The following is a 23,018-nucleotide window of genomic DNA, read 5'->3' on the forward strand; positions in this document are numbered from 1 at the left end:
AAAGACCTACTCCCTTCCTTTCCCATCTTATGCTCCCATTGATTCATCACTTAAAGTGATCCAAGTGTTAAGCCCTTAGTGCCAAGAGAAATTAACTGTTGCTGAGCATTCCACAGGCCAATAAATCATAACTACCTCCACCTTGGATCTCAAAGCACTTTGCAAAGGTTCTAATACCACTATCCCTGGTTAATAAATAGGGAGACAGGAGCATATGGATGTTCAGTGACTCACCCAAGCACTGGGAATGGCACTGTGCTGTCCATTGGGCAACATGATGCAGCTACTGCAATGAGAAATACTTCAAGTGCAGTTTTTCCCCAACATCCCATTGACTTTAACTGAATGCTGCAAAATTACTAACCTTTGAAAACACAGATGAAACTTAAAGTGATCATGACAACTTAATCTATGTGTTCTTATTACAGAGAGAGCTTCCTTCCAAAGGTCTTGCACATATCCTTTGAATATATGTAGATTTGTTCAGAGGCAGCAGATACAGGCATACAACATCTTGTTATCTCCAAAGCATTTCTCCCTCATGACCAATGACTGATTTTAGTAAAAAACTAGAATGGTTTCATTTCATTCTTCCTTTAATTATGTCTCTATGTTTGGCAACTACCTCAGAATATTTTGTGGCTGTACCTTGTTATTATCTAAATCTTGAGTTCTCCACTCTGTTATTAAGGCAAGATACTCATTTAGCTCAGTGGGACTTTTTACTCAGTTAATCACAATTTTTCTGATGACATATCAATTCTGTGGGATTTGCCAAATGTGATCCTTAAATAAATTGAGATTTATTTATAAAAATTGCTGTATGACAGACTTTGCACCTGCATGCAACATCTTTAGAGACCATACTGTATTAAATCTACGAATGATTCTTCTGTGTCCATTCTCTACTCCATGTGTCAGAGTTACCATAGCTCCTCCAGGAACTAGAAATACTGGTAAGATGATTACGGAGAGATGAGTCTAGAGACTAAATCCTTGTGTGGTTTGCATATGCCAATTCAAGATGAGTTTTTCAGAGAGTAGGAGACAAAGAAAGGGTTTGAACTGACATAACGCTTTCTTTCGAATCCAGCAAACAAACAGGACCTTTTTTCCAAAGAGGGGTCCCAGTTCTTGTAGAAAGTCAGGAAAGACTTTGGCTTACTGGAGTCCATAACATTGATAGTGACTCCTGGTATCTTTAGTGTGTGTGTAAATTCGTTTGTTATTTTTATGTGTTTTTCTATAATGCTTTTACCTTAAGAATAAAAGTGTTTGCTTTGAAAGAGCTATGTGATAAGCTGTAATGTCTAGCATCCCTCGGAGAGGTTCTGGCCTTTTCTAAACTGTCTTACTGGGGATATTGCACTGTAAGGCAGGAAGCTGTGGAGTCTTAAAAGCCTTAATCAGAAGGGAGTGGAACAAGGTTGGCTTGTTCAAGACAGGTGATGGTTGGAGACCTGAGATCTGATTGAGAACTCCTGGAATAGATTTCAAACTGACTGATCGCTGTAGATTAGAATACTGTACAACTTGAGTTCTAAGTCTTGCAGTGCATGTTATATCAGGCTTTTCATTCAAGGTATAGTTACATCAAACCTAATATATTGCTAAAATCTCGTGGTGAACTTGGTAATATTAATGACAGTGGGAAAGCACAGATACAGCTGTCAACTAGAACTTATCCTACAAGTAAAGTACAACATATATTTGCTGACAGTTACCAGATCAGTTTCTCATATTTGTTATGAAGATAGACAATGGCATACTGAGCCAAGCCAGTGGTACAGTGTGCCCAGAATACTTCTGACAATGGCAAGTATCAGATTCTCCAGAGAAAAGTAAAAGTTACCCCCAAATTGGACAATTATGGAACTTCAACTTCTCTCCCATAGCAGGTGTTTTTCCATACCCCTCAAGAGCTAGTTGTTAGTTTGTCATGATGTCTGAGACAGCAGGCATGTTTCTGAATTCTGCAACTTGTTAGCATAACTAGCAGGACTCTCATTACCATAATAGAAAAATAACCTCCAGACATTTTTCTTCAAATTGGCCAAACAATCAGGATTCCATAACTTCTGAGATGACTCTCTCTCCTTGAGTGATCAGTAAATCATCTAGCATCTGCAGCAGCAAACTCTCTATTCACCCACGTGTTCAGACAAAAGAGAATTAAAAGTGTTTGGTTCAGACAAATCTTTTTCAGAAGGGGAGATGATGAAGGAAAGGCAGAACATTCAAATTCTTGAAAAGAATTACCACGGGGTTGACATCAGGTAAACAATAACGAGACCCTCAGCCAATATGGCCAAAAGGAATTATAGGAAAGAAATAACATAAAAATAAAGAGAAGCCAAGAAGATAATAACTACCAAAAGATACCTTTTCATCTACAACACTTCCCTTGGCCGCTGAAATCTGTAACATCAATCTGTACAGATGAAAAAATGTCCCCAAAAACTTTTCTCGCGACCAAAGCTTTGACTGAATAATCTGTTGAACAAATGGAAGACTTGAGAACACAGACCATGATTTTCTATATCAATTAGTTATTTTAGGTACCTATCTGAAATAGGCTTGGTTTTCAGAGTACAGAACTCCACCATCTGGAAAAAAACAGCTCTTTTAACAGAGTATTTCAAGTTGGGCACCCCAGAATCGCAGCAACTAAAAAAATGTACTAATCACTTTTCAAATCTTGGCCATAACACCATTTAAAACAGATTCAGATTGGAACTTGAGACATATGTCTACAGGAGAATGTGCTCTACTACTTGAGCCAAACATGAGACTGCTCTAACTCAGCCCACCCCTTCCCTGCCTTTGCAGCATTCACCCACGGTTCCTGACTCAGAGGAGCCTCTCACCACAGCAGCCCTATTACAGATTTGATTAAAAATTTGATTCAATACAGAATCCAATTTTGATTACAGGTTTGACTGAATATGGAAACTGTGTTGATAACATATTTGATTCAATGCAGAGTTACATCGCTAAGATGCAACAAAATATATCATCAGAAAGAAATGAAGTTACTGGAGCCAATGCGCTGAGACAGAGTCAATCACTAGAGGTGTTTCCGAGGAAGCCTTCATAATGAGAGTCCTCTTATTGCGCAAATTTCCTCAAGCCATTATATTTTTAGGTCTTGTTTAGTCTCTGCACACTTATGGGTGGAAATGCAGATTTCCTTTCCTATGATTACAGTACAGCATGATATAGGTTGCCAATGAAAACATAAATAAATACATATATAAAACCAACATTGGGTTTCCTGCAATGGCTTCAGTCAAACTCTGACAGAATCAAAAGAAATAGAATCTAACCTAAAATGTAACTCCAATGGCAGAATTAAGCCTAACACTGTTATTTTTCAGTGAGTAGGACTCCTATCCTACTGTTATACTCATACAAAAATAAGAAAATGATTCAGGTCATTACTTTCTCAAGCCAATATATCACATTGGCCGTGTACTGAGATTGAAACCCCTGCTATCCCTTGAGCCCCTCACCCATGTGCCCCACACCTAGCCTGAACTGGGATGTAACTCCCATTGGAGGCGTACAGATAGTTCGGAATAGCTTGCTAGTCCGAACTATCTAGCCCGTGCCGCGTGTAGCCGCGCGGCACGGGGTTCGAACAAGCCGGCATTTAAAAATGGCGCCGGCCGGCTTATGCAAATAAAGCCCGGGAAATTCAAATCCCGAGCTTCATTTGCACGTTCGGTATGCATACATTACCTCGCTAGTTCGTAGTAGCGGGGTAGTGTAGACATACCCTCAGAGAATAGAGACTCGTATGTCCATCAGCGAAAGACTGCTCTAGAAAGACCTTTACCAAATTTTGCTAACCACCAACACCGCTGTGAAGTGCCAAGAACTGACTGTTGGCCAATGCTTCTCACTGCAAAAAGATCCCTCCATCTCGAAATGATCCTACCCCGATTGCTGATAAGCCTCTCTCTTCTGGTCCTGCTTTCCTACCTGCTGGACACCAGAAGAACCAAAATATTACAGGGTGATGTGCTGGTAACCTCTCCCCTGCATGATGCTGAACCACGACTATTTCAAGAAAAAAGAGAGGAAAAGTCCGCTCCTCTGACACTGCCAAAGCCCAAAGATTTCTGACTACAAAAGGACATTAAGAACTGACCTTGGTGAAAGAAGCGAAGTATTGTATATTGCCAAGGAGAAACTTGTGGGAGTGGTCTGGGTTTCTCCCTTTGATCTGGACTCTGTGCTTATGGACAGGTACCATCAGCATGTACCTGCCCTCCCTAATTTGGTTACTAATTATGATATGTTGTGTTATGTTACTAAAATTATAGAACAGCCCCATCATAGAATTATATTGGGGATATTAATGATTATATTGCTTTTGCTTATTAAAAGTTGCATATTTGATTGTTGTAAAAGATGTAGTAATAGAAATAGCTTTAATGTTTGTACTAATTATGTAATGTTTAATGAAAATAAAGGTTTAGAAAGGTAGTTGTGCTGTAAGCACAAAAGGGGGATTGCGGAGGCAGGAAAAGGGAATAAGGGAATTTGTGTGCAGCCATCTTGGTCTTGTTAACAAGAGAGCAAGAGTCAGGCTAAGTCTGTGGCCTGACAACGCGAGATCTGTAATTAGACGCTGCCTTCGCCTCTCGCCTCCATACAGAGATAAGGATAGAATGCTGACTCTGGTAGGGACCTTGAGATAAGGAGCATCTGGGTGGAACTAAATAACTGTTAGCCATTGGTGTTTGTAATGGGAAGGAGACTAATTGTTATTGTTATTATATTTAATAGACAGTATATAAACTGCTTCATAATTGCTTGTATTCAAAGATCTGCCTCGGTGAGGGGGGGGACTCCCCCCCTGTCCGAACCAGTTTTTCCCTTGCTGCAGCTCATAATAAAACTGCCTCTGGCTACTTGTTGCTTACAAACTCAGAGTGAGGACAATGTTTTCTTCCACAAGCTTGACAGGGACACTGGATAGTAAGAAACATTGCTAATTGATAGATAAATAAATAAATTAAATTAAATAATAGCATAGCTCTTATTTAGAACTTATCAATCTGCAGGTCTCAAAAAACTTTCCAAAGAAGGACAATATCATTACCCCCCCTTTTGCATATAGGCAAACTGAGGCACAGAAAGGGGATGTGTGTCATAAAGCAGAGACAGAAGTGGACCAAAGTCAGTGTCTACTTCTCTATAAATAATCCACCCTCCCTGCATGAAAGGACTCGCTCAAAGGTACAGATAGACCAGCTAGCTCCAGTTCATCTAGTACTGTGAAAACTGGACTCCAGTTCTTATCCCAAGAGCTTTTCTGAATATAGCCTAGAGACCTAGAGCTGCATGGGAGGAAAAATTTCAGTCATTGAAACAAGCATATTTCTATTCCAAACCCTGCTTATTGAACTGAATATCCTGATATTGTTTTCAACAGTCAGGCTGAATAGCATATTAACATATATTGTAGGCTGCTGTTCAGAATCATGTTTTGAAGAAAAAGCATTACTTGCTCAGACTACTATTTATACAACAAAGCAAATGCTCTTAAGTAGCTTTTGATGCTTTTGTTGTCAATAAAAGACTGTAAATGAATATTGCAGGCCCACATACTGTGGGCAGTTAGCTTATTTAAAAAAAACTATCCCTTTGGGTATCTGGGTGAGGGAGGGGAGAGATTTAGAAACAGATTAAATGTTTATGTCTGGAAAAAAAGCTATTGAGCAGGGAGGTTACTGCTTTTCAATGATTTTAAAAAAATATATTAATGTTCTGCTCTGTCAATGGTATTATTGTAACTATGGGGATTTCCCATGTCTATTCATAGTATTATTACTAGTTATATGGTCGTACTGTAAGACTAAGTGGAGTAATAACATAATAGTATGACACGATAGGATTTGAATTATAATACAGCATTCTCATGTGTAGCCTACAAATTTCAGCAAGGAGAAAAGAATATAGCAAAATAGTATTCTGTTCCAATCTTACATGTATTAGTATAGATCATAAAGATATAGATCATTAAAATCTGCATAACCTCCACTGGGAGGGCACTTCTACTGTGTTTCTTTAAAGCTGGTTTTGAGTTAGATCTGCTGGTTAACCAAGAATTCTAATTTGGGCTCTAAAAAGACATTATGAAATCCATAATGCAGACTGCAGACAGTTGCATAATTAGAATAATTCCTAATAGTTCTGCTAAGACCCATATACTATAATGCTACAAGTGGAACTGAGTGGCTTGAAACTTAAAAATGTCATTGTCAATCTTAAGCACTGGCAGATGCATAATAAATTGTTCTATTCATTCCTTTCTAAAGAGATTACAATGAAAAGCAGTTTCCTCCCTGGGCATGTCTACACATCAGGGCTAAAGCCAAAATAAGCTACGCAACTTGAGCTACATCATTTGCGTAAGTTAAGTTGAAATAGCTTATTTCGGCTTTTGGTGCTGTCTACACAGCAGAAAGTTGGAGAAAGAGCACTCTTCCTCCAACTTCCCTTACTCCTCATATAATGAGGATTACAGGAGTCAGAGTAAGAAGTCCTCCAGTTCTACATTACTTTTACATTATTGTAGTGTAGATGCAGACTTTGTTATTTCAGAATAATGTCAGTTATTCCAAAATAACGCTGCTGTGTAGACACAGGCTCTTTGGCCTGGAAGTGGTGATTCAGACTAGTCACCTACAGAATGTAATATGGGATTTTCTAACATATGACTCCCAGTTGGATATTGGCTGTTGGCTATATACCCTCAATCTGAGGGGTCAAAAATATCAGGGCTGACCTCTGTTTAAATGTCTAGCTCTAGACTGTTCACCCCTAAGAATTATGGATGATTTATGGGTGCACTTCTTCTACAGTGATTTCAGGCCAGCCTTTGGGAATCTGTGTAGCTTATGGTTTCTATCTAGCATTTTGCAGCTGGCAGGGCAGTGCCCCAGAAGCTTTTACTTTTGGTCATTCCCTCCCAGCAGGTTCTTGCAGCTAAACCAGTTTCTCTTCTGAATGGTTAATGCAATCCTTGGCCACAAAGAGTGGCACCTCATTAACATAAGAGATAGCAAGGGGCCATAGTTTAAGTTTAAAAAAAACAGTACAGTTTATGGTGTGTCATGCATTTGGAGGTCAGGCTAAAGGATCACAATGGTCCCTTCTGGACATGGAATCAATCAAGTAATGAAGTGAGACAAAGGCATGCTTCTGTTTCAATCCCTGTCATAGATTCTTCCTTAGCCTGTGGACTGGTCTCTTAATCTTATTGGTTTACATTCTTTGTGCTCAGTTGTCTATTGCCTTGATATCTGTGTAATCATTTACACTTGTGCAAAGTGAATGTAAAGTGCTACCATTCAGAGTTGGTAGGATTCTGCACCCATTTTGCACAGTTGTAAATTGATGGATAAGATGAGAAACTGGACCATCAAGAAATTTTCCATGATGTTCAGCCAGTTTCTGTTGTATGATGGACATAAGCAGGAGCAGAATAAAGCTAATACTGAATGCTTAAGAAATTCCCACCATAAAAAACAACATTAATCCTCTTTCATTAGGTCTAGCATACTTTCCACTTCAAGAAAATCATTGTAGGGCTACTCCATATTGCACTTTTTCCCCTTGAGGAATTTCAGTGGAATAGATATTGTTTATTACCATCACAATTTATTATGTTTTATGTCGTCTTCTCAAAAGGTCAGAGTACAACAAAGTGCAGATAATAAGCCACTACCACAACAGATGCAAAGAAGCATTACCTCAACTGCAGCACTAAAGGCCTTAAGTAGGCAATAGTGACATTGTGTGGTTCAAACATACAGTCAGACACAATACTCCTCTTTTAATTGATGCAGGGTGGGAGTTCAATGCTCAAATTATGAAATATTGTCAAGGGAACACTGCAGTGACTACAGTTTTAGCTAATAATGGCCTGCTGTTTTTAACATTCTGAGGTTTCCACAATCATATCATCGTTCAAAAAAGAACAGATAAAGGATTACCAGACTTTGAGGCCATTCATCACTTTTGCTTCATTAGGGACTAAATAATTCAAGTTCTAAAAGCTATTTTAAAAAGACAGAAACACAAATCTTTGTAGCAAAGTTGCTTATGTTCTTTGTAGTATAGCAAATATCTTCTGCAATAAGAAAATGCCAAGTTTTCATAACCCAACATGTAAAATGATCAAATGAAATCCTAACAGCAGGGCTGACAGCCACCACGAGCTCCGGGGCAAGGTGTGGAAGGGGCCCTAGCACTGTGTCTCGAGAAGGGGTGGGACCCAGGGTAAAAGGGGCGGGGCTGAGAGCAGTCAGCTCTTAGCACCGCTCAGATTGTGGTGTGTTGCCTCAGCCCTCAGAGCAGCACAGAGTGGCACTCCTGTGGCAAGTCAAAACAGTCTGGGGCTCGGCCGCTGATGCTACTAAAGCGCTAGGCCCCTTTGAATCTCTAGGCCTGCAAGCAATTGTCCCCGTCCCCTGTTGGCAGGCCTGAATACTAACAATGATTCTAAAGACAGAGGTTAAATTGTTTATTGTGTTACAGAGAAGGCAGAAATATTCAATACATATTTTGAAAGGTCCAGGATGGTTTATTCATCTCTTTCTTGAAAAAGGAAGAATTTCTATTCAAACCATAACTGGAGGCAGGGGGATGTTAAACAATAACTATTATAGTTGCACAATTTGAGATCAGGACTAAGTAACTTGAACCAAAGACTGTTACAAGAAATGGCCAAGGATTTCTGTGAATCATTAATATAGATTTTTTAATAAATCTTCAACTCCAGATGACTAGAAATAAAAGCTAATGTTGTGCCAGTATTTAGTAACTGCAAATAAGAGAACGTAGAAATTGGGCACACAATTTTAACAGTGAGGGCACTTAACCATTAAAAAAATACTTTGGGGTGTGGTATATTCTCCATCACACCAACTCTTTAAATCAGGACTGGAAGTCTTTCTACAAGATATGTTATAGCTTAACTAGATGGTATGTACTTGCTACAGAAGTTAATGGATGAGGTTGTCTGGCCTGTATTATATAGAACAGTGGTAGATAACCTACAACCTGAGGGCCATGGGTGGCCCATCAGGGTTCTATGTTTGGCCCACGAGACATTTAATTTACTGTTGACCATGTGCTGGGTTGCCAGATTCCACTGTTTTCCGTCTGCATAGGCTTTTTTCCTGCTAGTATTACCAAAGTGACACACACTTAAAGTAAGGGCACATGAAGTGAGGTATGTGCTGATTGACTGAGAGAGCTGTGCACTCTCTCTGGATCCAATCAAAGAACTGCTACGATTCAGTAGGCACAACCACAATTCTGGGTACACAAGTGCAGTTAGCAAAACTACCCTATTCCAGAAGATAGTCTTGGTTATGATAATTTTGCAGCCCACTGAGATGAAAGAGGGCCATTTATTCAGCCCACTCAATAGCCTGTGTTGTCCATTACTGATGTAGAAGGTTACAAAATAATTACAATGGTCCATTTTGGCCTTAAACTCTAAGTAAATTTGGAGCACCTGTGGTTGTCATATTAGTAGATGTTGGTAGCCATCTTTTAGTTGATGAAACCTTGATTAGCATTGGTCAACTTCTGTGTACTCAATCCTGTGATGGTATCTTGTCTATAGGTAGCCCCAGGCAAGATCTATGTATTCAGACCCAATCTGTATTGTTTGTGGTGCTGCTGAACAATGCTCCATGGCAAACAGGAAGCCTGGAATCCCCCATATGATTCTCTACAGCCAGTAGAAGATCCAGCCCCACTGCAACAAGACCCTACAAGTAGTGGATGTGCCCCAGCTTAATATATGTATATTCATATTTAGTTGAACATCTAAAATCCGGTACTCTCTGGTCCAGCAATATCTGTGGTCTGGCAGGACCGCAGGTATAGCTGGACCAGAGAGCCTGGCTGGGTGTGGGGGTGGCCAGGATCAGAAATGGGTCAGAAGTGCAGCCCCACCAGTGGCAGCAGGGCCAGAGGCTAGGAGCACAGCCCAGGATGACAGTGGAGAGTTCAGTCCCTGGCCGGGGCTGGGGGCAGTAAGTACATACCCAGTCAGGGCTGGGAGCAGAGCCTAGTGGCTGGGATGGCACCCAGCAATGGGGCTCATGGCTGGGAAGGGAGCCTTGACCTCCCCTGGTCCAGAAAACTCCCACCCAGGTCCTGGAGGGTTCCAGACCAGGGAGGTTCAAGTTTACTACTTCTTATTGGTAATATAAGCTTCTATTTAAAACTAAAAAAAGGAAATTCAAAATTCAGCTCACAGAGCAACTGTCATTTAAGGTCAAAAGGAACTACTTGCTGCTGAGCGCTGTAAAATCTGTCACAGAAGTTTGAAAATAAAGCCTGAATTTACATATGCTTGCATAGACACAATAGCATTTTATGTTGACACCAAATCATAATATATTCATCTCTGAATACCCATAACATAGAACTGAAATCCTGATATGATCAAAATGCAGGATTAAGTATTAAGGGAGTTGCACTGGGTACAAAGAGTATCCGCTGTAAAAGGCTTTTATGGAAAGTCTAAGCACTATTATAATGATCTGTCAAGTATCTAATAAGGATTAGGTTTTCCCTGAAAAAGATTACGTTGGAGTCACTTCCATGAGCTCATGAATGGAGGTTCCCTTCAGTAAACTAATTAAAACAGGCTCAGTGTCTATGAATGAATGTCACCTATCTGATCCAGCAACAAACTGAAGTGGAAGTCAAAAGGTCTTTTTTGTATTCTATGCAACATGACTATTATATTATAAATCCAAAAGTCTATGGAACTGCACAGGAAAGGTTGGAGCACAGAATAGGATTTGAATCAATTACTGCAGGCATTGCGGGAAAACATTCTTATTTTACATTTGGGTGACAAGTCTCTGCCAGTCTTGAGTCCTGGCATCATATGAGAGAGCCATTTTTCTAATTGATCCCCTGGAGGCCAGTTCAGTAGTCTAGTGGGTTGCTTAATGAAGGACTCTATCTAGCTCCTCCATTTCTCTGAACTGATGGGAATTGAATACATTTCAAAGGTGATGTTCTTTGTATTTGACAGTAGGGAGAATTTTATGTCAATCTCCTGCAAAACTTTCCAGATGATGCAGGAGTGATGTGGGAAGGTTCTGAAGAAACAGGTCATGGTTAAGGATACGATTTGGTCACGGAGGTTACAGATTGTGTGACTTTAACCGACCTCCTTGCAAAGCTGTCCCGTTCATTGGATAGTTCCAGGCAGTTGCCCGGGCCCCTCACTTTGGGGCACCACAGGGACCAGGGCATCCAGGGGTGTTGCCAGGGGACCTGGCACTGGCAGCAGGGGCTGGGCACACCCCCACACTCACCAGCGGCAGTGGGAACTGTGGGAAGTGGGAGCCAGGTCTGGAGAGGGGGAGGGCTGTCCTTGGCCCTGCCTCCTGGGATGGTGCTGCCTCCATGGCTTCATTGGCTCCAGCTGTCAGCCCCCATTCCCTCAAGCTTCAATGTCACACCCCTTTCCTCACTATACCCTGATTTTGTACATTCTCCCCTTATCTACCACTCAGGCTTCACACCTCTCCCTTCTATGAATATACCCTGATTCTGTACATTTTGAACAAGACTCTTTTGAGAATTTTGCTGAGTTTTAACATGACAAAAATCTTATCCCAAGTCATGTTATAAAGCTGTGGGGATTGGGAGAGAAGACGAGTGGTATCTGGGGCTCTGAGAATGGAAGTAGTAATCAACAAACGTCTCCAAATTGTCATCTGACAATATGCCCCAGGTTATATTCTGGAGAGACCATCTCTAATGGTGTATGGGTATAGGACTTTAGTCTGTACCCATTCAACTCCTTCCTGCAGTGAGCCTACCCATAGGAATGCCAAGTAATGCCATTTTGTATGTTGATTTCTGTCAGTCCACTAATATTTCACATAGATAACTGAATAATTAGATACTGTAAATACTAATTGATCTTAACAATAGCAATCTAGAGGAGAAAGGCATTGTGGCCAATTAATCTCTCTAGCTTCCAAATTATATCGGTCAAATGGCATTAAAGTTTATGTGATGAGGTCCTACAACAGTGACAAGTAGCAATGAGTGCTAATGTCCCACTTTCTAAATCAATAACTCCTCTGGATCTGCCAAACACAGATAAGGCAAGAAACACCATCCTATAGCCTCCAATCTTGTCTGAACGGGGACAGTATTGTGACAGTCACATTGTTAGGCTACGTCTACACTGGCCCCTTTTCCGGAAGGGGCATGTAAATTTCACCAGTCGTCGTAGGGAAATCCGCGGGGGATATTTAAATCCCCCGTGGCATTTAAATAAAAATGTCCGCCGCTTTTTTCCGGCTTTTAAAAAAGCCGGAAAAGAGCGTCTACACTGGCCCCGATCCTCCGGAAAAAGTGCCCTTTTCCGGAGGGTCTTATTCCTATTTAAATCCCCCGCGGATTTCCCTACGACGACTGGTGAAATTTACATGCCCCTTCCGGAAAAGGGGCCAGTGTAGACGAGCCCTTAGTGTATCTATGCTACAAAGCTTTCCATAGAAGTAATAGTTAAAGTATAGGAGCAAGGAAGGATAAAACAGAATTTACCAAGTTTACACATTTTATTCCTCTCCATAGGCCCCACATCAGGCCATTTTGCTCATCTAGTCATGTAGGGCTGGATGCTTCCTCTGGAGTCTTTCATCAAGTACTTGTAAATAAGGTGCTGTGTCCTCAATGTGTGCGAATGACAATACTTCCTGAAATTCAGCAGCAGAGATCTCATGAACAATTTGACTGAGAAACATAAACATGTTTGAAAGTTCTCCTCTGGCAGGGCTTCTGGAGCTCATGGGGGCCACAGAGCTGGAGGGGCCACCAGTGCTCATGGAGCCAGAAGAACTGCCTAAGCCAGTAGGTCTGGGGCAAGTGGAGCCCGGTGGTCAGGAAGAGGAACCCAGTAAGGAAGTTTGTTCCCCTACTTCCCCTCAACACCCTCTGGCCCGGGGACAAACTCCCTTTTCTGGGACAGGTCAGGTCCCGAAGGTGCTGGACCAGGGAGGTCCAACCTGTACTTCAAATTGCTAGGTGTGACGGAGCAGTTGGGGTTCCTCTGATCCTGCACCCCCGTAGAAGCAAGATTCCTCCAGCTGGTAGAATAGAGGGGATACAGCACAGCATAGATGTGATGTGTTTACAGGAGTCTCGGCCAGGATACCTCTGACCCCTTGAGATGGGGTTCCTAGGCCCCTGGATTCCATCCCTCTCCTTAGACTGGTTCCTCCATGATTCCAGCCCAAGACTGACCCTTCCCCCAGCACACACTTCCTTTGTCCCGTCTCTTTCCTTAACAAGCAGAACTGGTTTGGCCACTGTCATGAGGCCCCTCTTGCTGGGCCCTGCTTACAGACAACCGCCAGTGGGGGTCCTCTACAGCCCACCGCCCAAGCATAGCAACCTGCAAGGTACTGACACTGCATCAGAACATGTGGGCGAGTCAGTGGGAATCACACATCACAACATAGGGGGCCCCCAGGATACGGAGCAGACAGCCCTCCTACTATGCCACACCAGGTCATATATGTAGGAACTAATACAAATTTTTGATATAAGGACTTAGCTGCAGGCGATAGAAGAGAAGAAAAATCTGGGCATGATGGTTAATAATATGATGACTATGAGCTGTCAATCTGATGCAGCCATGAAAAAAGGCTCATGCAGTCTTAGGATGTATCAGGCACGGTGTTTCCAGTAGAATCAGAGAAGAGTTTAGTGCCACTATACAAGGACTGGTAAGATCTCATCTGGAATATGGTGTACAATTCTGGTGTCCTGTGTTTAAGAAAGATTCATTCAAATTGGAAGAGGTGCAGAAAAGGGGCTACTAGGATGATCAGAGAAATGGACAGCCTATCTCATGAGAGGAGACTCAAAGAATTTTGCTTAGGCTAAAGAAGCTAAAGAAGATGGAATTTGCTCTCTAGAAATATGTCAGGGTATGTCTACACTACCCCCCTAGTTCGAACTAGGGTGGTAATGTAGGCAACCGGAGTTGCAAATGAAGCCCGGGATTTGAATTTCCAGGGCTTCATTTGCATAAAGCCGGGCACTGCCATTTTTAAACGAGGAAACGAGGAGTAACGGTAGTTCGGACTAGGAAGCCTAGTCCGAACTACCTAGTCCGTGCCACGTGTAGCCGCACGGCACGGAGTCCGCACTAGCGGACATTTAAAAATGGCGGCGCCCGGCTTTATGCAAATGAAGCCCGGGAAATTCAAATCCTGGGCTTCATTTGCAACTCCGGTTGCCTACATTACCACCCTAGTTTGAACTAGGGGGGTAGTGTAGACATACCCAAAGAGAGATAAATATTGGGGCAAGTTAAGTCCACATTGGCTTTTAAGAACAAATGGTTATAAACCGTTTAGACTCAAAGTTAGGCAAAGATTTCTAACCAGCAGAGGAGTGAAGTTCTGTGACAACCTTCCAAGGGAAGCAGTAGAGGCCAAAAAAAAACCCCAGATCCCCAAACCTTAACTGGCTTCAAGACTGAGCTCGATAAATTTGTGAAGGGGATGATTTAGTCTGCCTACGGTGGCATGTGGCCCATTGGTGATTAACAACAGCAAAAATCCCCAGTGGCTAGAGATGAAACACTAAAGGACGAGGGCTTTGAGTTACTATGGAGAATCCTTCCCAGGTATCTGCATGATGGATCTTGTCCACATGCTCAGAATAGAGCTTATCACAATATTTGTAGTCTGGAAGGAATTTTCCTTTGGATCAGTTTGGTAGAAACCCTGGGGGTGGTTTTCTTCCTCTGTAACATGGGGCATGGACAACTTGCAGGTTTAAGCTAGTGAAAATAGTAGATTCTCATGAAGTGTTTAAAGCACGATTTGAGGACTTCAATAACTCAGTCAGGGTACGTCTACACTACAGCGCTAGTTCGAACTAACTTAGTTCGAATTAGTTAATTCGAACTAAGCTAATTAGAACTAACGCGTCTAGAACTAAAAACTAGTTCGAATTAGCGTTTTGCTAATTCGAACTAGCAAGTCCACATTGAGTGGACTCTGAACAGGGCTTAAGGATGGCTGGAAGCAGTGCCGGCAGGGCATAAGAGGAGGACTTAGAGCATGGAGATGCTGTCTCAGGCTAGCCGAGGGCTGCGCTTAAAGGGTCCCGACCCCCACCCCGGACACACAGTTCTAAGGGGTGCCCCGCTTGCAAAGAAGTTCTGGCTTGGAGTGCCCGGAGTACCCACACTGGGCACATCACACCACTCGGCCATCAGCCCGGCTGCACTTGCCGCAGGCTGCCATCTGGGGAGAGGGGGTAATTGGGGGGCTGCAGGAGAGCTTCCACCACCAGAAGCCCGCAGAGCCAGCCCAGTCGTCCCCATCGGGGGCTCATACCCCATTCCTCCCTCACCTCCTTCCACTTACCCTTCCCTAGCCCCCCTTCTTATTGATGTACAAAACAAAGATAACGTTTCTTCCAACATTGACTCTGTCTTTATTGAACAAAACTGGGGGAGACTGGGAAAAGGAGGTGGGAGAGGGGAAGAGAAAGGCTGGGAGAAGGGAGGGCAACTAACATGATCAGGGGTTGGGAACAGGTCCCAGATGAAGAGAGGCTACAGAGACTGGGACTGTTCAGCTTAGAAAAGAGGAGACGGAGGGGGGACAGGATAGAGGTCTCTAAAAGCAGGGGTTGGGTGGAGAGGGTGCATTCAGAAAAGTTCTTCCTGAGTTCCCATAAAGAAGGACTAGAGGACACCAAAGGAAAGGAATGGGTAGCAGGCTTGAAACTAGTAAGAGAAAGTTGTTGTTCTTCCCAAAGCAAATAGTTAACCTGCGGAACTCCTTGCTGCAGGAGGCTGTGAAGGCTACAACTAGAACAGAGTTGAAAGGGAAGTGAGATCAATTCATGGAGGTTGGGTCCATGGAGTAGTCTTAGCCAGGGGGTAGGAGTGGTGTCTCTGTCCAAAGTTTGTGGAAGGCTGGAGAGGGATGGCACGAGACAAATGGCTTGGTCACTGTCTTCGGTCCATCCCCTCCAGGGTCCCTAGGGTTGGCCGCTGTTGGCAGACAGGCTACTGGGCTAGATGGACTTTTGGTCTGACCCAGGACGGCCATTGTAAGCTCAGGGCTCAGGGTCGGGGGTCTCAGTGGACCTCCTTGATTTTCATGCAAACCTGCTCCTGGGTGGCCAGGCTGGCAGCTCTCCTGCCCTAGACGGCCACTTTCCTGTGCCTAGTGCGGAGATCGTGGACGAGGTCCACGATGTCCGCACTAGCCCAGGAAGGTGCCCGCCTCTTGCGGTCCAGGGCAAGCTCCCGGGAGCCGCCAGCCTGGTCCCGGGAAGAGGGGGTGGGCTGGGGGACATCGGGTGGGTGGCTCTGTGCTGTGCCAGGTGCAGGGTCTGCTGGCTGGGTGCTGGCAGGCTTGCACCTGGCACGGGCACCGTAGCCAGCCCGTGCCCCTTTAAGGGGTCCGGGGCCGGGAAGGGGGCATAGAGTTTCCCTGGTGTTGGCCAGAGTGGCCACCAGGGAAATCTGGGGAGGGCTAGCCTCCCACTAGTTTGATTTAAGGGGCTACACACCCCTTAATTCGAACTAGCTAGTTCGAAATAGGCTTAATCCTCGTAAAATGAGGTTTACCTAGTTCGAACTAAGCGCTCCGCTAGTTCGATTCAAATTCGAACTAGCGGAGCGCTAGTGTAGCGCCTATTAAAGTTAGTTCGAACTAATGTCCGTTAGTTCGAACTAACTTTGTAGTGTAGACATACCCTCAGAGTTTAGGGTTGTGTCTACACTGGCCACATAACCTGTAATAGCTATGGAAATAGCTACTTGCAAGTAGGAATAAGAGATCCTCCAGAATAGGACTTTATTCTGGAGGATCGCGCCAGTCTGGACGCTTTTTTCCAGCTTTTCCCCAAGCCGGAAAAGCGGCGGCCATGTTTATTTAAATCCCGCGGGGGATATTTAAATCCCCCGCGCATTTCCCTATTCTGCCTTCTCTCATTTCCATAGCTATTACAGGTTATGTGGCCAGTGCAGACACAGCCTCGGAGTCTATTACAGCAGTAGTGGGGGCAGTTCTGTAGACTGCAGTGTGCAAGAGGTCAGACTACATAATTACAATCATCACTTCTGACCTTAAAGTCTATGGCTATATCTAGACTATTTCCCTCTTTCAAAAGAGGGATGTAAATTAGGCAGATCAAAAGTGCAAATGAAACAGGAATTTAAATATCCCGTGCTGAATATGGCTTTTAAGAAACCATGTTTCCTTTCAAGATCTCTGAACTGGATCCTCAAGTAGTATAAGTGCACATAGCCTCACTGAGGTCAATGGAGATGTGCTTATTTATAGCTGAGGATCTGACTCCATCCTTTTGAAAGAGGGGTGTAAATTAGGCAGATTGAAAGTGCAACTGAAGCGGAGATTTAAATATCCTGCGCTTCATTTGCATAATTGCATCACAGCATTTTTTTGAAAAAGGATATTTCGAAAGTGAAACCGCAGTCTAGACAAGGAGTATGGGATCTTTCAAAAAAGGGTGTTTTTTTTTTAAAGAACCGTGTCTAGACTGTGGTTTCACTTTCAAAATACCCTTTTTTGAAAGACCGCTGTGATGTGGTTATGCAAATAAAGTGCAGGATATTTAAATCTCCGCTTCAGTTGCACTTTCAATCTGCCTAATTTACACCCCTCTTTCAAAAGGATGGAGTCAGATCCTCAGCTATAAATAAGCACATCTCCATTGACCTCAATGAAACTATGTGCACTTATACTACTTGAGGATCCAGTTCAGAGATCTTGAAAGGAAACATGGTTTCTTAAAAGCCATATTCAGTCTTTAAACTGAACGTAATGTCCTATCCACTAAATTATTTTACACAGCTCTACTGAATAGGAAGAAAGAAAATCCTACTGAGAGATAATCTTTCATGGTGCATTATTTACAAAATATATTCAACAGTATTAGTCTGAACAAGTAAACTATGAATAAGAACATTGGCAACACAGAATAAGTACAAAGAAATGACTATTTACTATGGATCTGCTACAGTTCAAAGCCTATTTTTCAGTCTTCCTGACTGGAATTCTCAATGTCATTATCACCTGTGGCTGAGACTAAAATAATGTGATGAGAAAAGAACAGGTACTTATAAACACAAATAAAAAACACCATGTAAACAGAAATCTGGGAACAATGAAGTGTCCTACATTTCCCAGGGAGGCAGAATATCATTTGGAATGGGGTTTTTAAATAGTAAAAATATTAACTGACTGAGAAATACTAAACACAAAGTCTAAAAGAATAGAAGGTGAAGAGCTACTGTGTTGCTGTGTGATTCTGCTTGAGTTTTTTTAATTATAATTATGTTGACACAGTGTTACCAGACAAGCTACTCCATGGGGGTTCCCAGTAGGCTGTTGCAGAAATGTGCTAATGTGTCCCTTGGAAGCAAATGGGAGTTGTGAGTAGTAGAAAGAAGTGATTTCCTCCTCTTTGTGTGGCATTAGTGAGATTGATACTGGAATGCTGCACACACTTAATGCCCACCTTTTGAAAAGGAAGTTGAAAAATTGAGGCATGTGCAGAGATGAGCCTCACACATGACCTGCAGGCTGGAAAAATGCCTGACAATGAGACTTAGGAGATCAGTATCTTTAGCTTATCCAAGAGATTGAAAGGTGAGGTGAATACAGCATATAAATTCCTTCCCAGGAAGAATACATCAGGCACTAACTGTCTCCTGTATCTAGTAGTAAATGGCATAACAAGAACCAAATAGCTAGAAGCCAGGCAATTTCAAATTAGAAATCAGCTAATTTTGAAGAAGATCAACCATCGGAACAAACTACCAAGGGATGTTGCAGATTCTCCATCTCTAGCTTCAGATCAAGACTAGACACCTCTCAGGAGGGCATGCTTTAGCCAAACACAAGCTTTTGGGCTCGGTCAAGAGTAACTGGTGAACTATTGTGATTTATGCTACACTTGAGGTCAGACCAAATGATGTAATGGCCTTAAAGTTGATGAAACTGTGTCAACCAATACTATCATTATATCTTGAATGCAATGCATTACCCTACTACTTCAGTCTATTCATCAGACATACAAATTACTATTTCAAGATAGGACTTAGGGAGATGTAGTTGTAACCAGAGTTCCCTTTAATTTACTATTTGTAAATCATTTGGAACTAAGGGGTTTTAACCTCTTGTTGTAGTGTGAACAAGCACTAGAGATGTGTGCTTGTAGATCCAGAGGTTCCAAATTCAATCCCCACAGAAGGGGGAGGGACTAGAATGCCTATGTATATATGAAATTTAGAGTGCGTCCAAACCACACTGTTTTTCCGGAATAACGGCCATTATTCTGGAAAAATAATATTAGCGTCCACATAGCAATTGTGTTATTTTGAAAGAAAATCAAAATAACAGAAGGCTTTTCCCAATGTTGATAAACCTCATTCCACAAGGAATAAGACCACTTCCAAAAAAAACTTTTTTGGAAGAGGGTATGTGTGGGCATAGAATAGGGAGATTTTTTTCAAAAATAGAGGCCTCCAGGAAATCCCACAGATGCCTTGCTGGTCACTCCATCCACACTTCCTCTTCCTCTACAGCTCTTAAAGCTGCAGACACAGGGGAAAGGACCTGTGGCAGGAAGCTGGCCCTCAGAGTCTCCAGCCACAGTACAGCTCACAGTGCCAGACATCTGGCCACCATGTTCCAGCCACAAGCCCCACAAGAGGCCTTTGCCCATTCCAGGGAGCACTCACAGGGCTCCAGGAGCCTGCCAGGGGCCAAAAGAAACATGCGCTGTTCTGGTCTGAGGTAGAGATCCTGGCCCTCATCGAGGTGTGGGGTGATAAGGAGAACCTCCAGGATCTCTGCTCCAGACAGCACAATGCCAATATATACACTTGGAAGGCTGATAAACCTGGCCAAAAAGGACCATACCCGGACCCAGGAGCAGGTCCAGAACAAAGTAAAGAGCTCTGCCAGACATACGCCAGGGCGAAGGAGAACAGCTCACGCTCCAGGGCAGAACCCCACTCCTTTCCCTATTTTGAGGACTTGAACCACATTCTGGAGGGGTGGTGCAGCCCCTTCCCCATTCCTGGTAGTAAACTTGGGGTTGGAAACACTAGTCATTGCCCGTCTACGAGGAGGAGGAGGACATGGCCATCACACTGGAGCCAGTACCCCAGGGCCTGGATGTGTCCCAGGCATCCTCTGAGGCTGGGGAAAGATCATCAGTTGAGTGGTCTTAGTTTTTCACACACACATAGTGGGAGTGGCAGGTGCTGAGGGGCTGTGATTTCCCAGGCCTGCTTGTCCGTGGGACATGGGGTGGGGTGGGGTGGGGTGGGAAGCATGGTCCCCTGGGGACGTCTAGCCTCTGTAAGACAGGGCCTGCTGTTCAGGCCACACATGGCCTTGCTCCTGGGATATCATCTTCCTCTGACCCAGGAACTGTTGCTCTCAGCTCACAGATGAGGGCAAGGCCTCAGGGCCAGTGTCTCTAGGGATGACTGAACATCTCTCTTTATTTTCCCCAGACAGACCAGCCATGACTGTGGGGCGATCTACACCACCTGAGCCAGCCACCTGCTCCCGGAGGAGTCACAGGCGCAGGAGGGTCCAGGAGGACCTAATGAGGGAGCACATATCCATCCTCTGGGACATGCAGGGATGCAACATGTGCATGACCGACGAGGTTCTCCTGACCTATCCAGCCCCAGTACCAGTCTCAGTCCCAGTCCCAGTCCCAGCTCCTGTTCCCCCTCATTCCAGCCCCTGCTCCCATTCCCATGCCAGACCCCACTTCAGCACCCCTCCCTGCCTATTCACCTAGCCTTTCCAGGGGGATGGCAGGTCACATTTGTATGTTCCATCATGTGAGGGCAGGGTTGAGCCAGGCACACAGCTCCAGGAATGTCTCCTCCTTCATGCAGAAGATCTAGAGCCACTGCTGGTTGGCCCATCACTATAAGATGAGCCGGTCCCACCAGTCGGAACTGGTGTCCAGCAGAATAATTTTCCAGACGGCAAAGAATTCTGAAGCTTTTTCCCGCCTCTTACAATTTGCGTTTGTTCAAAGCAGGAATGGGCCTGATTTAAACTGAACTATTGCTAACTATATATTTTAAAATGTATTGATTTACACCATGGTAAAAATGAAAGTAATTGGTACCTGGCAAGGATATTGTGAACCTTAATTTATCAGTAGCTTTGAAATCCTTTGATAAAGATGGAATGTAAGTGCAAAATACATTACTGTGTCAACACACTTTTCCCATCTTTGCACATCAGATATCTTGTGAGGCAGGAGTGAGACCTGTCTTCCTTTTTGACTGTGTCCAATCGGATCATTGCTTCAGAGATGTACAATTTCACATCTCTACTAAAGCAGCCATAGACATATTTTTGTAAGGTAAGTTTTCCCTGAAATCTACATAGTGAGTAGTGCCTTCGTTTACTTATATGAAATCAGCCTTTGGGATGCTGGACTGACAACTCATCTTGATGTTCGTCAAACTGCGGGTAGCATCCGGAATGAAAAATTGAATTGCCTCATTAGGAAAAACATATGCATACATGTTATTAGTTTACTCACCTATAATGACAAAGATGTTGACTTGTGAAAGCTGGAACAATTGTATGATTAATACGTATACTCATACAGCTAAACAATAAAATTAAAAAAAATACCTGCTACTGGGGGGAGGGACTGTTTTGAATGGAATGCAAAAAGGACATGAAAGAACAGCTATTCCTTCATGTTTTAATGCTATGCAGTGCTATTAAACATCCAGTAGCCGTTGCCAGCTTTAGTCGCTCAGGGACAAATTGATGATATCCATCTTGCTGCTGATAAACTGGCAGACCCTCCCAGAGATAATATGTTGCAGTTGGATCCCACATGCGTGGGATGGATTCTTAGGATTTCCTTCACTTGAGATGGTTGCCTAGGACACAAAGTGACCCAGACATTTAAAAATAGAGCAAGCGCTGCATGCAGGATTAGAGGCAGCATCCTCCAAATTAACTAAATGAAGGTAAATCAAAATATGAGGGCTGAGTAGGAGCTCCTTCATAGCTCTGGGCTGCTGACAAATTGAATCCATCAATCTGAATGAGGAGTGCTTGCATCTGTGGAAAGCTCCAGCATTTCTCCAACAGGCAAGTGATGTCACATCACAGAACTAGCAATGAAGCTGTCTCCCTATTAGTATCACTTTGCTAAAGCCACATAACAACATGAGAAGGATTAACCCATCATCGACCCTTCACAAAAATAAATATTCAGCCCTGAGTGCAGTGGCTCCACAGCTGCCACTGAAGCTATAGATGGAGAGAGACACACACCCTTCCGAGCCCCCTACACACTGATGCCAAACAGTGCACAGAGGTAAAAAAGCCTCCACGTGTTCCACAGTGAGCCTGCGTAAGTGGTACACGTGCGGTTGTAATGACAAATTGCTAATGTCATTCTGTGCTGTAGAATCTATTAAAGATGGGTCTGATCCTGAAAGATACCAAGCATCTTTCTACAATTTCTACTGAAGTCAGGATCAGGCTGTTATGGACATGCTCTCTCACTTGTTCAATATGCATTTCATCCATTTAGTTTTAAAGATTGCATTGCTCAGAAAGTTTCAACACACAGAATCTCATTTGAACAATACAACAATACAACATTCTTCCCATCAAAAAGCTGTATTATATATGGTAAGGTTTTTTATTTGGCGAGGGGGTGGAGGAGAGTAACAACATCATAGACATTTCAGTGAACTTTTTCAAGCTAATCCTGCTTGTAGTAGGATTCCTTGGAATGCTAAAAGTGAACACTTAACACATGACTTTCTGAATCTCATGCTTGGAGTGTAAATAGAGTAACAAAACTGATCAGTTAGGCTACATCTACACTGCAGGGTTCTTGTGCAAGGAGCTTTTTGTGGAAGAGATCTTCCACAAAAACTT

This window comes from Pelodiscus sinensis, chromosome 1 (genome assembly GCF_052426305.1).
Source record: "Pelodiscus sinensis isolate ZL-2025 chromosome 1, ASM5242630v1, whole genome shotgun sequence".
In the NCBI taxonomy this organism is placed as follows: domain Eukaryota; kingdom Metazoa; phylum Chordata; order Testudines; family Trionychidae; genus Pelodiscus; species Pelodiscus sinensis.